The sequence below is a fragment of the Diadema antillarum genome, unplaced genomic scaffold (genome assembly GCF_040938485.1).
Source record: "Diadema antillarum isolate AM-2024a unplaced genomic scaffold, OU_Dant_1.0 scf00000071, whole genome shotgun sequence".
Classification (NCBI taxonomy): domain Eukaryota; kingdom Metazoa; phylum Echinodermata; class Echinoidea; order Diadematoida; family Diadematidae; genus Diadema; species Diadema antillarum.
Genome location: NW_027270960.1, coordinates 1,447,040 through 1,462,500, shown reverse-complemented (window position 1 = coordinate 1,462,500; position 15,461 = coordinate 1,447,040). Strand labels below are relative to the sequence as shown.

The 15,461-nt window shown below is 38.0% G+C and overlaps 1 pseudogene; it reads left to right on the top strand.

Moving 5' to 3' along the window:
* LOC139716969 (low-density lipoprotein receptor-related protein 1-like) overlaps window positions 1-15,461 on the top strand; it is a 183,283-nt pseudogene that overhangs the window by 71,528 nt on the left and 96,294 nt on the right.

Below are 15,461 nucleotides of genomic sequence, written 5' to 3'. Positions count from 1 at the left end.
CACTGATCTAATGCATGTGCCTTGGTTTTTTGTTTTTTTTTTTCTGTTCATTGTTATTACTCTCTTGGGGAAATTCTTTGTTGTCAGGAGTGGTCTTTCATACAAATGTACCTCCCAAAATTAATCTCTACAAACAAATGATATTGTAAATTTGTCAGAAGTTACCTGAAATTATTTTTGTAAAATTGTAATTTCTGTCATTCCTGCTGTTTGTCAATTAATGGTTGCGTGAATGGCGCCCTCAGATGACGATTGCGGTGATAACTCTGACGAGCAAACTTGTGAGTACATGTGTGACAGTGAAACCCAGTTCCAGTGCAAGGTTTCTCTCCGCTGCATTGACATTGAGCGTGTCTGCGACGACGTTGACGACTGTGACGACGGAAGTGATGATTCCCGCAACCCTAACTGCAGTAAGTCTTTCGTTTATGTTGAGGTATGTGGTTACAACCCTCATGACAAGCTTTCATGGCAAAGCACTAATGCCTATTTTGATGACATTAATTCATTAGGAACACGAAACTGAAGAGAAATTTATCTGAGAAGATTTGAACAGGATTACAAGGGAGGACTGTACAGTTGTGACTTTAACATTATCATCAAATTTTGCATTTTTTTAATGTAAACATGTAAAGAATCTTTGTGTGAAGTGTTCTTGATAATAAAGCATTTTCATCAGAATTAAATGAAATTGAAATAAATCAATGTGAGGAAAATAAATATCATTTCATATTCAAAGGGATTTCTGTTAAATGATCAAATTTACTTGAAGAATAAACATTTCTTTTGTTTCATTTGGTGCGTAAACTTATCCAAATCTTTTTTTGTTTGTTTGTTTCTTGGCTTGTTTGACATGAATGTGTCATTGATATGTATTTAAAACAGGAAGTGTCCCATACCTTTTCCTCTTTCAGCCTCTCTAAGGCCTGTAGTGTGTACAGGCAATGAGTTCCGCTGTGATGAGCAGCGATGCATCCCAATGTCCTGGGTGTGTGACGGGGAGCCAGACTGCCATGGTCTGGAAGACGAAGCACATTGCGAGATAGGTATTGTATTCTCTGGTACCCATTGATTTTTTGTGAGGTCACGTGAGCAGAGTTTTGTGCTGACTGTGAACCACAAAAAAGGAAAAAAAGAAATGAACATTGAGAGCAGGATCTGAAAGTATCAGTGGAGACAGTAGGTGCATTCGAGCACTCTAAAGCGAACCAAAGTGAACTTAACCAAAGCGTACCTAAACTGTGCCAGTTTTGGAGCGTTCGATGGCTCTGTTGAGAAAGCGTACCTCACAAGTTATTTTTAGAAAAGGTCGCAGATTTTTGTAGCAAGAATGTCATTCACCTGGCGCTTGAACTACATGTACTTACAGCTGTCCCGAACAAAGGGAATGATGTCTTTGCATTGTGACGTATGCACATGATACGCGAATGCTTTACAGCGAACTTTTGGTACGCTTTTGGAGCACGTCGGGAAGTGGTCCACTTTTGGTTAGGTACAGTACGGTACGGTACACTTCAGGAGCGTTTGAGTGCTCCTCTGGCGCGGGTACTGTATGGTACGGTTTGCTTTAGGAGAGCACTTGAACGCACCCTATGTCTCACAAAGTACATTTACATGTGAATGGTGGAAAATGTATTACAATGTGTAAAATGACATAGTTGCTGACAATGCATGATTTCACTGTCCCACCAAAGCAGCTTCATTTTTCAATTAACAAAACGAGTATGTAGATCTAAAGCTTAGCAAAAGAATACCCCTTTTCTCAATTTTCCAATTAAGCAGTCCTTTCAGCCACTGTTACCACAGTGTGAAACTGGAAAAATCTCTACCTACATACATTGTATGTACTTCACTGTGGAGATTTTCATGCATCGTAAAATGCCTGCATGATATTGGACATGGTTGGTACACACAGATTACCTCCAAGTCCTGTGTGATCCTGACACATTGAAGGAACAAAATTTTTCTTTAAATATGCCTCCTGATTAATAACATGGAGCAAAACACCAAATGTTATGTGTGGAGGGCAAGCTGCTAATGAGATTTAACCTGTTGAGTACGGACTGATTTTGCTACATCATGCATTTCCCATAGACACCTGCCCGAGTATACTCGGGACTAGTCTTCAACGGGTTAATGGTGTGATAAAGTCTGCTGCTGGCCAATCTTTATGCAGGAATTCATGGGGGGGGGGTGGTCACATTGGGAGGCTACAATGTTGTAACATGTCAGAGCATTTCTTGTACATATTTCTGTATGAGTTTTGCAGTTGATGCTAAGGCTATCACAAATTGAACTAATTGGTTTATATCTGTTTACACCATATTTTTGGTGAGTCTTAATTTGTGAGGAAAATTTGTGAGTGTTTGAATTCATGATAAAAAAATTGTAAGTGTGACAGAATGCAAAATCAGTATTTTTCCTTCTCAGGGGAAAAGTTTGGATTTACCATATTGGAGTTCATACCTAGTGCATTTTGTGTTACAAAAAGGCAATATTTTTGTGAGTTGTTTAGTTTGCGAGTATTAGTTGATTACCAAAATTCCTGAAAAATGAAATCACCGCAAAATATACCAAATGTTTACAAATACAAGTGTGGTGTCTTTTCTTGCTTTATCCCCTGTATTTCTCAGAGCCAGTTTGTCAGGCCAACACCCATTACAAGTGTCCCGGCGAGGCGAAGTGTATTCCACATGTCTGGCAGTGTGATGGAACCCCAGACTGCCAAGACCAGTCAGATGAATTCTTTTGTGGTAAGTGTGTGGTGACTTTACAAACTAATGGGCGTTAGAGAATGGTGACTTGACAGACTAATGGGCGTTAGTGCATGGTGACTTGACAAATTAATGGGTGTTAGTGCATGGTAACTTGACAAATTAATGGGTGTCAGAGAATGAGAGAGAAAGGGATGTGACCACCACATTCATTTGTACCCTTGTGTGAAGATTTGTTTGTCTATTGATATGTTTCTACAAAAAATTTCTGTTATATGCAAATCTAGAGGAAGAAAAATATATCCTCTTTGTCAACCTGTGTATTTTTTTCACAAATTGCACATGATGATACGATATGAGATGTTTTATGTATACATACGTGTATCTATACCTAACATGAATGTTTGTCCTGTAGGTCCATCGTTAATTTGATGGTGGTAAATGAGCACCAAGAATATATATCATGATTGTTTATTGAATTTAGTCACTTGGTGATGTCTCTTTGGTAAATCATACACAAACCGCAGAATATCAATAAGAACAAGCAGACATTGTACCAAAAACATCTAGAAAATTATTATTAAATATGAGGGAATCTACAAAACAGTACAGGCACATTTATGTACATATATGCATCAACACCTTCATATTCGCATGCCTTTTCTCTTTTTGATGCCTTCAGCGGAGCTCGGATGTGATGTTGGCCACTGGAAATGTGAAAATCACACATTGTGTATCCCCATCAGTAATCTGTGCGATGGTTCGCCACAGTGTATCAATGGGTCGGATGAACATGCATGTGAGTATTATACTTGTAGTAGTCCCACAACTTGCCTCAGGGCTGAAGTTTTGGTGGTCCTAGATGTCTGGTGAATTAAAGACCTCTTGGCCCGAATTCACGAAGGTGGTACAAATGAAACCATGAATTAAACCATGGACAAAAGCCATGGAGCGCCAAGTGTCGTACGGAATATTTCGTTACGGAATATTTCGTTACGGAATATTTCGTTACGGAATATTTTGTTACGAAATTGGTCATTTGTGATCCTGCACACAAAACGAACAAAAAGTCGCCAGACATGGATTTTTAGTAAAGGTCAGATTCTGAAAGAGCAGACTCTAAGCTTTAAAATGATATATAACTCAATCCAAATGGACTCTCCTAACCTATCTAAATATTGGAAAGAAAGTACACACCCTGGATAAGTGTGAACTGAGAAAAGAGGCTCTGAAGAACAGGGTCTATTCAAGCGTTTAATCTTTACCAAGCCGCTCTAGCTGTGCGATGAATGGAGCAAATAGCCGGATGATAACCCCCAGAGCAACAACAATGAAGAGATTAACAGATTAAGCTGAAATTGTGCATGCCTTATTTACCCATTCTGTTGATGATAAATGCCATCCTTCAAAGCAGTAGCCACTGTATATCCCTTCTAAAGTTATTGAAGTTGAAAGTGATGAGCATGGACAGTAGCCACTGTATATCCCTTCTAAAGTTATTGAAGTTGAAAGTGATGAGCATGGACAGGGTTTTTAAGAAATGGAAAGAGGACTTTGAGAGAAACACCTAATCACATTATTCCACTGAAAAGTGTTCCAGAAAAACGGCTGATAACCCAGTTTTCTTTTCGTTATATGATCCCAAATTTTAGTATGATGTAGAAGAAGACTTGCTCTTTCAGAAAATATGAAAAAGTCAAGATTGGCTAGGCTGACCTATTTCACCTACAATTTATTTTCCGCTCTCACTAAAATCAGTGTGTGTGACTTTTTGTTCGTTTTGTGATGCACGGTCACATTTCATCGGCAAAATAAACATTTTGTTAACGAAATTATCATTTCGTGGACGACATGTTCATTTAGTAGTTACAAAATGTTGTCATTTCGTTGCAAAATAATCATTTTATCGACGAAATGACTGATTTCGTAACGAAATATTTCATGCGACACTTGGCGCTCCATGGTTTTTGTCCATGGTTTAAACCATGGTTTCATTTGTACCACTTTGTGAATTCGGGCCCTTATGTGCAAATGTGCCCGGTAGTCCTGTGCATTGTGTTTAGGGGATTTTCTCTCTTGTCTACTGTTTGATGTAAAAATCTCATTGATATGTCTTCATCAAACTGCACTAGTGCGGTATTATGCGAAATATTTTGCAAGGTTCTTATTTTTGGCGAGTCCGGTGCTATTCGCAAACTACTGCTGTGAAGGTTTGTATTAGTCATGAACAGTTTGGCCTGAATTCACAATGGTGGTTTGAATAAAGGTCATATTTTAGATTTAAGAAATGGTCTAAAATAAGCGCAAAATAGGCATACCTTTGACATGTGCATATCAACGCATGTTTGTTACTTGACATCTGTTTGGTCTATATAATGTGTCCATTGTATTTACGCAGAAGAAATTTGCTGAAAGCATTGTTTACATTTAATCGACCTTCATGAATTCGCCAAAAGGAGGGTCAATGTGTTAATAGATTGTACTTAGTTTCAGCTTTATTAATCTGATAATCCCTTCATTGTTGTGCTGTGCTGTTTTACATCCTGCTTTTGTCCCATTCATAGAACAGCTAGCAGGGTTTGGTTCAAGATTAAAGGCATAATTTACCATTTGCAGATGAAACAAAAAACCCAGCATTAGTGCTTTAGAATAATTCTAAAATGTGAGGTAGGTATAGAAACAACCAATGTAAACATTTGAATCTCGGTATAATTGATGTTGAGTATTGTTAGATATGCAAAATGTGAACAAAAGTTATGATAAAAATGTTGTTTGACCAAACTGTCTACAGCTATTGTTTAATAAGAAAAATATTGATATCTGCTTATATTTTATGTTTTATTGCAGACTTGTATTATAATAATAATAATGATAATGATAATAATAATTATAATAATAATAATAATAATAATAATAATAATAATAATAATAATAATAATAATAATAATGATAATAATAAAGGACATTTGTATTGCGCAGCTACTATAATGATATACTCTACTGCGCATTACAAAATGACGTACTTACAAGAAATTCAAACAGAAATTATGGGAGGATGTTTTGTGATGCAGCTGACCTACACATAATGCATCAAATGTGATATCTTGAACATTTCTTAAATCATTGCTCCCAAAGGTAAACAGGACCTTTAAGTGCTTGAATAGACCCTTATATACTTAAGAGCTTCGATCAGTACACACTTTTTCAAAGTGTGTGCCTTCTTTCCAAAATTTAGATAGGTTGAAAGAGTCCATTTGGATTGAGTTAAACATCATTTTAAAATCTGCTCTTTCAGAATCTGCCCTTAACTAAAAATCTATGTCTGGCAAGTTTTTGTTTGTTTTGTGATGCAGGGTCACACTTGTAATCCAATTGTTATTGTTGTTGTTTTTTTTCATTTGTTTCCTAGGTAACCAGACACTGTGTAGCAGATCACAGTGTGAAGAGATGTGTCAGCCAACACCTGGCCTTGGAGTCATCTGCCACTGCCCAGAGGGACAGGTCATTAACCCTTTGAAGCTGACACAGTGTTTGCCAGGTATTAAAGGCATAGTTTACCATTTGCAGATGAAACAAAAACCCAGCATCAGTGCTTTAAAATAGTTAAAAAAAAATGTGAGTTAGGGTTAGAAACAACCACTGTAAACATTTGAATTGGTAAAATTGATGTTAGATATACAAAATGTGAACAATAGTTATGATAAAAATGTTTCCAGACTAAACCATCTAAATACAGATATCTCCTTATATTTTAGGCTTTATGGGCAATAGTTATGATAAAAATGTTTCCGGACTAAGCCGTCAAAATACAGATATTTCCTTATTTTATAAGGCTTTATCATGAAAATTCTATGTGATAGGATGTTTTGTGGTACAACAGACCTACACATATGCATTAAATGTTAAATCTTAAAAATGTTATAAATCACTGTTCCTAAAGGTAAACAGGACCTTTAAAGCAGTTGTGTGTGTTGTTCACATTCTATTACAGTGTATCTCATAAAACTGTTTACTGATGATTTCTTGTGTTGTGAGCTTTGCTTGAAAAGCTCACAAATTTGTAAGTTCGCCATAGAGGAAGATGGGTGGCCGCAACAGGCAGGTTGCCTCTAAGGCAGATCTGCCTGTTTGTAATTTGGTAATAATCATTTGGGGCATTATTTGTCATGTGGATGTCATAATTAGTTCAGTTATGTGTGTCAAAATGTAATAGAGTCATTTTGTGCTGTGTTTATATATTGGAGAAATTTTGTTTTGCTTCATGTGTTCAACACAGATAGCAAGATGTGTTCCAAAAGAGGCCGCTGCAGCCAGCATTGTATCTCAACAAAAGGATCGTATAAGTGTGAGTGCTACCCTGGCTATTCTCTGCAGGATGATAGATGGAGCTGTAAGAGTAATGGTGAGTTGGTGATGAAAAAAACAAACAAACAAACAAACAAACAAACAAACAAGCAAATACTAATGGTGAGTTGGTGGTGAGAAAAACACACAAACAAGCAAATAGACAAATGTGTTTTTGTCTTAGCCAGCAACTAGATGTTGGCTAAAGAGTTTGATGAGTTGATGTAAAGATACACTGTGTAGTTATGACCTCTATGAAGGAGGATATATTTGCATTGGCATCGTTTTCTGTTTCTACCTGTCTGTCTATTGTCTGTGTGTTTGTTTGTTTGTTTGCAAAATAAGTCTAGTTATGAATGATTTTTTTTTATGATGATTTTTTTTCCAGGAAAAGTTGACAATGATACAAGGAACAGATGATTCAATTTTGGTAGTGATCAGGCTTACCATTTGGAACTAAATGACAAACAGTTTTCGTGTATGTTTCTTTACCCTTGGGTGCCTTTTGTACCTTATGGTTTGATTTTTTTATGGATGACCTTAACTTCACAGTTCATTGTCATCCTGAACACCAGTATCAAGATCAGCTGTGAAATTATGTACGTTTCACTCCTCGTCATACATGTATGTCGGCAGTTACTTAGAACATTACCAGCCATGACAATATTTACAGGACATCCTTTTTAAACCTGCATTTTTACTGTGATTTCTGTGTAAAGAGGGTTATCACTGTTTCCTTGGGATAAACCACACTGGTATGTTTGCTTTCTTCAATGAACATTTTGGGTTGAAGAGAATATCAAATATTGAAGGAATACACTGTTACAGAAGTTACAAATTTTTGTCTGCAATTTCTACATTGAACAAAAAGTTTTTTATCTTGAACTGAAAGTTTGTTATCTTTTTCCATTCTTGCAAGTAGAGGATTTGCATTATTTCTTATTCATTCACTTTGTTCTCTTACCTGCAGTAAGTGCCAGCCCGTATGTCATCTTCTCCAATCGCAACCAGCTTAGACGTATCAACCTTGACAGCGGCGAATATAATGTACTGGTCTTTGGCCTGCACAACAGCATCGCGGTTGACTTCCACTACATGAACAGCACCATCTATTGGACCGATGTGGTCGACGACAAGATATATCGCGGCTGGCTGGATGATAACTCGCCAAATGCAGGTACCATACAGTACCAGTAGTTTTGATGGCCACCCTCTCCTTTGTCACCTCCCATTAATTAAAATGGTTGCCATGGTAATGGTGATGCCAAGGTTGATGATGATGATGATGATGATGATGATGGTGATGGTGATGATTATGACAAGACTGATGATGTGATGATGGTTGGAGTGTTGTAATGCTAAGAACCATTATATAATTTTCATGTAGTTGGTAGGAATGTGGCCACAATGTTCAGTATGGTAATTAGGATAATTATCCTTATTGTTGCTGCTGTACTTGTAATTATTTTATTTGTGATACATTTGATGATGGTATTACCCTCTGTCTCAATTTCAAGTACTAGTAGATGGTGTGTGCATTTTCAGGGATGATATTTGAAATGAGCCTCCAGTTTCTCTTATGCAGTTTTCAGGTTGTGAATGGTATTTGTTTAATTATCTACATGTACAGTTGAAGATCAAGTACATGTGCCTCGACAATAAGGTAAGAGCTGTAATGAAGAGTTCAATATTGAATTTTTCTCTGTTTTTTTTTCATAATTTATTCTACGCAACGGCTAGGAAAAAAGCAAATCTTAAATTCTTACAATCTTTAGACCATGGTTGCTCTGTCTCTATGTTTTCTCTCTCTTCTGATTTTTTTTTTAAAAATCCTAATATCTCGGCATGCAGGCCTGCGTAACATAGAGTCTGTGATAGAGGCAGGTTTGGCCACATGTGAAGGACTAGCAGTGGACTGGATTGGAGGTAACCTGTACTGGGTGGAGAGCCATCTGGACCAGATTGAGGTCTCAAGACTAGACGGTGCCATGAGGACCACTGTAGTGGCAGGGAACATGGAGAGCCCAAGGGCTATAGCTCTCGACCCAACTGTAGGGTAAGACCTGGTCCTCATTTCAGAGAAACTTGAGATGATAGAAACTCCTTCTGCTATGTGGTGAATGTCATGGTTGTGACAAGAATCCTGCCTCCTGATTGGTTGTTGCTACAAGACGTTGCTACTTTGGCAGGAAATGCTGTCCGTACATCATTGATGAAATAAGACCCTTAAGTTCACTTACACACAGATGACTCTTTCAAGTGAATGGAATAGAGTTGAGTTGTTTTAAAGCTTTGTTTCATTACTTGTTTTTCTGTGTTTTTGTTTTTGTTTTTTAATGCGTAACCTCTAATCTGACTTGGAACATGGGATGAGGGTGGTTAATTTGATAATGTGGCAGAAATTTAATGATAGTGTGGAGCCTATAGTAATGCTTGAAAACAGAAGAAGATGCTAATTGTCAAACTTTGACTGCATGATTAAAACAGTGCTACAGTCTGACCTCGATTATCTGGCCCCCTTCTCTTATTCAAACTTCTCTGTGTTCCAGACGCCTCCAAGCAGTGAATACAAATGAATAAATAAATAGATAAATAAATAGATAAATAAATAAATAAATAAATGAATAACTAACTAAATAAATAAATAAATCAGTAAAGGTTATTTCAAACCCAATTAAAACTCATACAAAGCTCATGCATTTATGATTCCCGACAGAAACATGTTATGAATTTTACAGTGAAATGTTTCAATTTCATGACTATACTTTTAAGTAGGCCAGCATAAATTACACTTCTATTTCAGTGTTCACTATCTTCGTACATACTGTAGCTACCACAGGGTTAGCAGCCTACTTGTAATCATAATATACAATATGAACATTAAAGATTGCTTCTTCCATATCTGGCCAAATTGCTTACCCTGAGGGCCGCTGGTCCTTACATGGCTGGATAACAGCTGTTTGACTGTATTATGTTGTTGTGTATTAGAACAAATGATTTTCACGGTAAAGTAGATACATACACATGCATTCCAGTAAAAAGAGATGCCAGCCTTATGAGCCTTATAAGAGCTTTTATGATTTTTTGATGCACTTTTCCATTTTATCCCATTTTTTTTTTCTGGACAGTCTGATGTTCTGGACAGACTGGGATGCAAAGAACCCTCGTATTGAACGGTCAACCATGAGTGGTCAAGACCGCCATGTAGTGGTCAACATTAATACAGAAGGAGGCTGGCCCAACGGTCTGACCATTGACTACCCAGAGAAGAGAATCTATTGGATCGATGCCAGGTAAATCGCATGCACGCTTCTTGTAGTATGAGAAACATGTATTATCAATATGTGTATTGTACAATATAAGTTCATGACTGTTCAGTCTGATTAACCCTTTTCTGTAAAAGTGAAAAATTTTGTGCATTTTGCTTGACATGAAATTGGAGTGAAAATAAATGTTATTAAAGAAAATGGCATAATAGATATTCTTTAAATATGATTTGCTGTAAAAAGATAACCATTAACATTAACCATTGTATCTATGATAATGTTTTCATGCATGTCTTTTAATTTATTATTGCTTACTTCATGTATTTATCATGCATTTTGATCTTCATGACCAATGTATATCCTTCCAATTTTTGTAACATGAAAAGTTGCATAAATAAGTAAGTTTAATTGAATATTTGACCTTCAATACGTGCTTGATAGGTCGGATGGTATCCAGGCGGCCAATTACGACGGCTCCAACCTGTTCACCGTTCTGCGTGGCCACAATACCCTCTTCCATCCCTTCGCCATCTCCGTCTTTGAAGGGAGCGTCTTTTGGACCGACTGGCGGACCAATTCTGTGTACCAGGCCAACAAGTTCAACGGCTCCGACGTGAGTCCGATTCAGAAGACGAGCACCCAGCCGTTTGATATCCACGTCTACCATCCCTACAGACAACCACAGAGTGAGTCCTTATGTACAAGTTTTCTCACAAATGCATCAGAAATTTTTGATATTCATTGTATTTCATTAGAGTACAAAATTCTCATTTAGCTGTTCCCTTTGTTGTATTTGAAGGGCCTCTTAAAGGGCTGACTCAGTTTCAGTTGAGATGGGGCTTAAGGTTTCCAAAATTTTTCGATGATGATTTTTTGAGATATTGTAATTAAGTAACCTGTTATGAAATATGAAAGAACATATCATTCTATAAGGAATTCAAAGCTTACTTGATCAATATTGGCTTTGAAAGGGCTGAGATATCAAAAACACAAAGTGATCCTTGTAAAAGGTGGGCTTGCCGTATTTTATTTGGTTTTGGGGTATCTCATCCATTTCAAACCCGATTTTCATCAAATAAAGTTTGAATTCCTTTAGAATTGTATGCTCCAATTCCTATTTTGCAGAAAGTTGAAAACTGAATCCTCAGGTCAACCAATACTTTATCATCCCTTTACGTGCCTGAATTTATCATTGATTCTGAAATTGACCACATATTGAATGAGATTAAAGTTTCTTTGTTTTATGTATGTCTTTTTGACTTAGTGCAGATTAGAAGGGCATCCATCTTTCTTATCTATTTGTGAATTTTTGAAACACACAAAAATTAAGCTCTGATCCTAAAATGAATGTGATGTGCATTTGTAGATTCACTGTCCATTGCTGTACTGCGAATTTGCGAATTTGACTCACTAGATATATTGCATATGCAGTATACTGGCAGCTTGTCCAGAATAGGTTCATTTGTCTACAACCATTCGTCAAGGAAGCAGGTATGATATCAAGCTTGTGACGTCCACGCCAATGCCGACGCCTGTAGCTGCAACAATGTGAACATATTGCCCACACTTGACAAGTCTGGCATGAATATGTCAGGTTTGTGTTTCAGTTGCTGATCTTATTGATACACTGGTCTTGTTACCTTTACAGAACCCAACCCCTGTGCCGTGGATAATGGCGGCTGCTCCGACCTGTGCTTGCTGAACGGAAATGAGACAGCGTGTGCCTGCCCTCACCTCAAGAAGCTTCATTCAAACGGAAAGACGTGCGTCAGTGAGTATGCGAGAAAGCCATCCCTGAGTATGCCAGGGAACCATCAGGAAAGTGTGGCAAGAGTAGCTTATCATTTCTCCTGCGTGCAGGGGGAAAACTTCTTGGCATGAGAGTGTGTTAGGACTCTGTTTTATGAGTGAGATGGATCAGGTACTCAAACATTCAGCCAACTCAAAGTGAATTTTGAATTTGAATTATGACTTGTTTTATGTGACTTCTACGGAGCCAAGATATGTTTTCAAGCAAGCAACTGTGGGACCAGTGGCTTTAACTCTTTAACTCTTTAATCCAAACCGATCGATAAATCACCAAATGCCACAGCACAATCAAAGCGTTTCTCGCAATGCCGTTTTTCCCATATATAGCTTGCATTTTATGTAATTTTTGACTTTTTAGCGGTGTTCCCTACTTGAGTTGTGAGTAAATTACAAGTTTCCGTAACCGTTGTGTGTGCAAAAGTCATGCTTTTGCAGTAATGTAGCTACTGGACATTTGAAAGAAAAAGAGTCATAGATTTGTCATAAACTTTACGTCAAAGCAAACTTTGGCATTTTCTCTATGACTTTGCTCACTTCATGTCCAACTTAACAGAGATCAATCATTATAAGTTACATAGATTTGAAAAACAGAATGCTTTCCCAAAGCATGACCATGCTTGTGTCTCAGAATAATGTGACACACAGGGGGTTTACACCATGGCACATAAAGAGTCCAACAGTGACTTAACACATTATAAATGTACTGTCATTTTCTCTCTCCTTTTTTTTAAAAACAGATGACACGGTCTTCTTCGTCATCTCCCGTCAAACTGACATTAGAGGGGTTGATGTGGATGATGGTTACTACAATGTGATTCCTGCCCTCACAATACCCACTGTAGCCAACGCCTCGTCAATAGATCACGACACCGTGGAGAATCGCATCTACTGGACAGATCTCTCTCGGAAGAGCATTAACAGGGCTTACATCAACGGGACAGCTATAGAGACAGTCATTGAAGGTAACTGCATTGCATTGTTTTATCAAACAGTGACAGCAAGGAACATGTTATGGACTCGTTCAACTCACCTTATGTTGTCCTCCTACCAGGCAGAGACTGCAACCTAAAGCATCTTTTGAACATAAGCATAATATCATTTGCACCTAATGCACATCGCAAGCATGAACCCCAACGGCCTTCATGGCCAGTTTCCAGGGCCCACTAAAAAGGTCCTTGAAGTGCTCGGGTTGTACAATAGTCTGCTCTCTGGTGCTATTTTGGCCTTATTTTTAAACTTATATGGCATAAGTAATGTTCCCTCGTGGAGACATCCTCCATAAGGCTCATATTGGATGTCTCCCTCATGGAGACATTATATTGTGCATCTTCTAATAATGTTTGATTTGTTTAAGATTCCTTATGATCTAAATCTATGTCAGTATTGTTATAGGCAAATTGTTTTTAATAGGGTCCCATTTTTTTTTTCTCTTTCTATTTAAAACAATTACAACATATGTAATGTTGGGCTGGAGACTGCTACATGTAATTAAGATCTTAAGCAAGGTAAAATACATCTTAAGCGTGAGACATACAAAACGCAAGAGTGGGAGAGATTGAGAAGATGGCCTCAAAGTGGAAGTTAGTGGTGTGGTATCATCAATAGCCTAACCTGTGAAGCGGAAGAATCAGGTGACAGATGGAGGTAACACCCTTCAGACAGCTTGGGCTCATTTAAGCCTCCCTCTACCAGAGACTTTGGACAGTGTATACAGTGCTGGGGGGTTTGTTGGGGTTGTGTAAGCCATGGTCACACTGGCAAAACTTCTGGAAGTTTGAGTTGCTGAAGTTTTGCCAATGTGATCATAATTTTCTCAAGAACTCCTTGCAAAATTTCTCACGAAATTCCCCTCTTAAGTTGCAGAAATGGCCCTATTGGACACCAGAGGAGATAACAATATCAAATTGGGACCTCATAGGTCATTGTTAATATTTTTATCTTCTCTGTAAATACATGTCAGATTAGTTGAACAATTCAATGAACATTACGTGTAACATATTGGACAAATATTGAATACATCTTTACCTGTTCAATTAGTTTAACCTCCCCCTGCTCCCATAGACAAGAAGAAATGCAGTTTTGAATGTTTACTACTATAAAACTGGAACATATGAGAATTGGAGTCAATGGCCTTTTTTACATGATGAAACTTTTGTGAATCTCCACTGGCATTCAGTGTATTGTGTCGACAAGAAGTTTCACAAATCTTGGCTCCTCGCAAAATTTGCAAAGGTTTCATGCACACAAAAATGTCTGTGGTTTTACAGTTTTCTTACTCCTGCCATTCTATGATTCCAGGGATTCCTAATGCCTACAACCTGGCCATAGACTGGGTCTCAAGGAACATGTACTGGACAAACGTCTCGCCCAACAAGAGTGTCATCAAGATTGCCAGGCTGGACGGGAGCTTCCAGAACGAGATTGACAACCTCAACCTTACCAACCCCAGGAGCATCGTCATCGAGCCTACAGTAGGGTGAGTAGTCCGCCTACAGTAGGGAGAGTAGTCCACCTATAGTAGGGCGAATAGCCCACCTATATTAGGGTGAGTAATCCACCTATAGTAAGGTGAGCATTCCACCTATGTACGTACAATAGGGTGACTGAGTAGTCCACCTCCAAAGAGCTTCTCCTCTTTACCTTCCTCAGCTGTTAGATTGTTTCTATGAAGCTGGGTAAAATCTGTAGCATTGGTGATTGTCAGATGGAATTAGTGATACATTTCCTATGAGCCATAAAACTTAAGCAGAGCACAGGTTCTACTCATCAATGACCTACTATCTTCCGGTAAAGCTAGTGGACATTTTTGTGGTGTGGAAATTTTCATGCACTTTGCGCGACACCAAACTGGCGTGAAAATGAAAGCATGTGATCTTTTGGGCTTGTGGTATGTAATTCTACTTTATATACATACACATATACAGTGTTTTCCATTGGATGTACAAACAAGTGATAAGGGAAAAAGTTAATAGCTATAAATTCACAAATGCAATACATTTGGTTGTGATCATGATATCTTTGATTGACAATGCCATGTATATTTTCTTCATTACTCTGTCCTCTGCTAGTATGATGTACTGGATCAATGGGGAAGAGATGCCTACCATTGAGCAAGCTCGCATGGACGGGACTAACCAGACATCGATTGTCACTGGAGGAAACTTACTCCAACCAACAGGTTAAGATGCACCCTTGCTGTCAAACTTTTGTCAGACATACGCAAAAATGACAATGGAAGGAGGCAGGGTTTTGTTTTTAATCGCAGAAAACCACACACATGCACATACACACACACAAAAGCATAGATGTTGCATACTACTTATGAGTA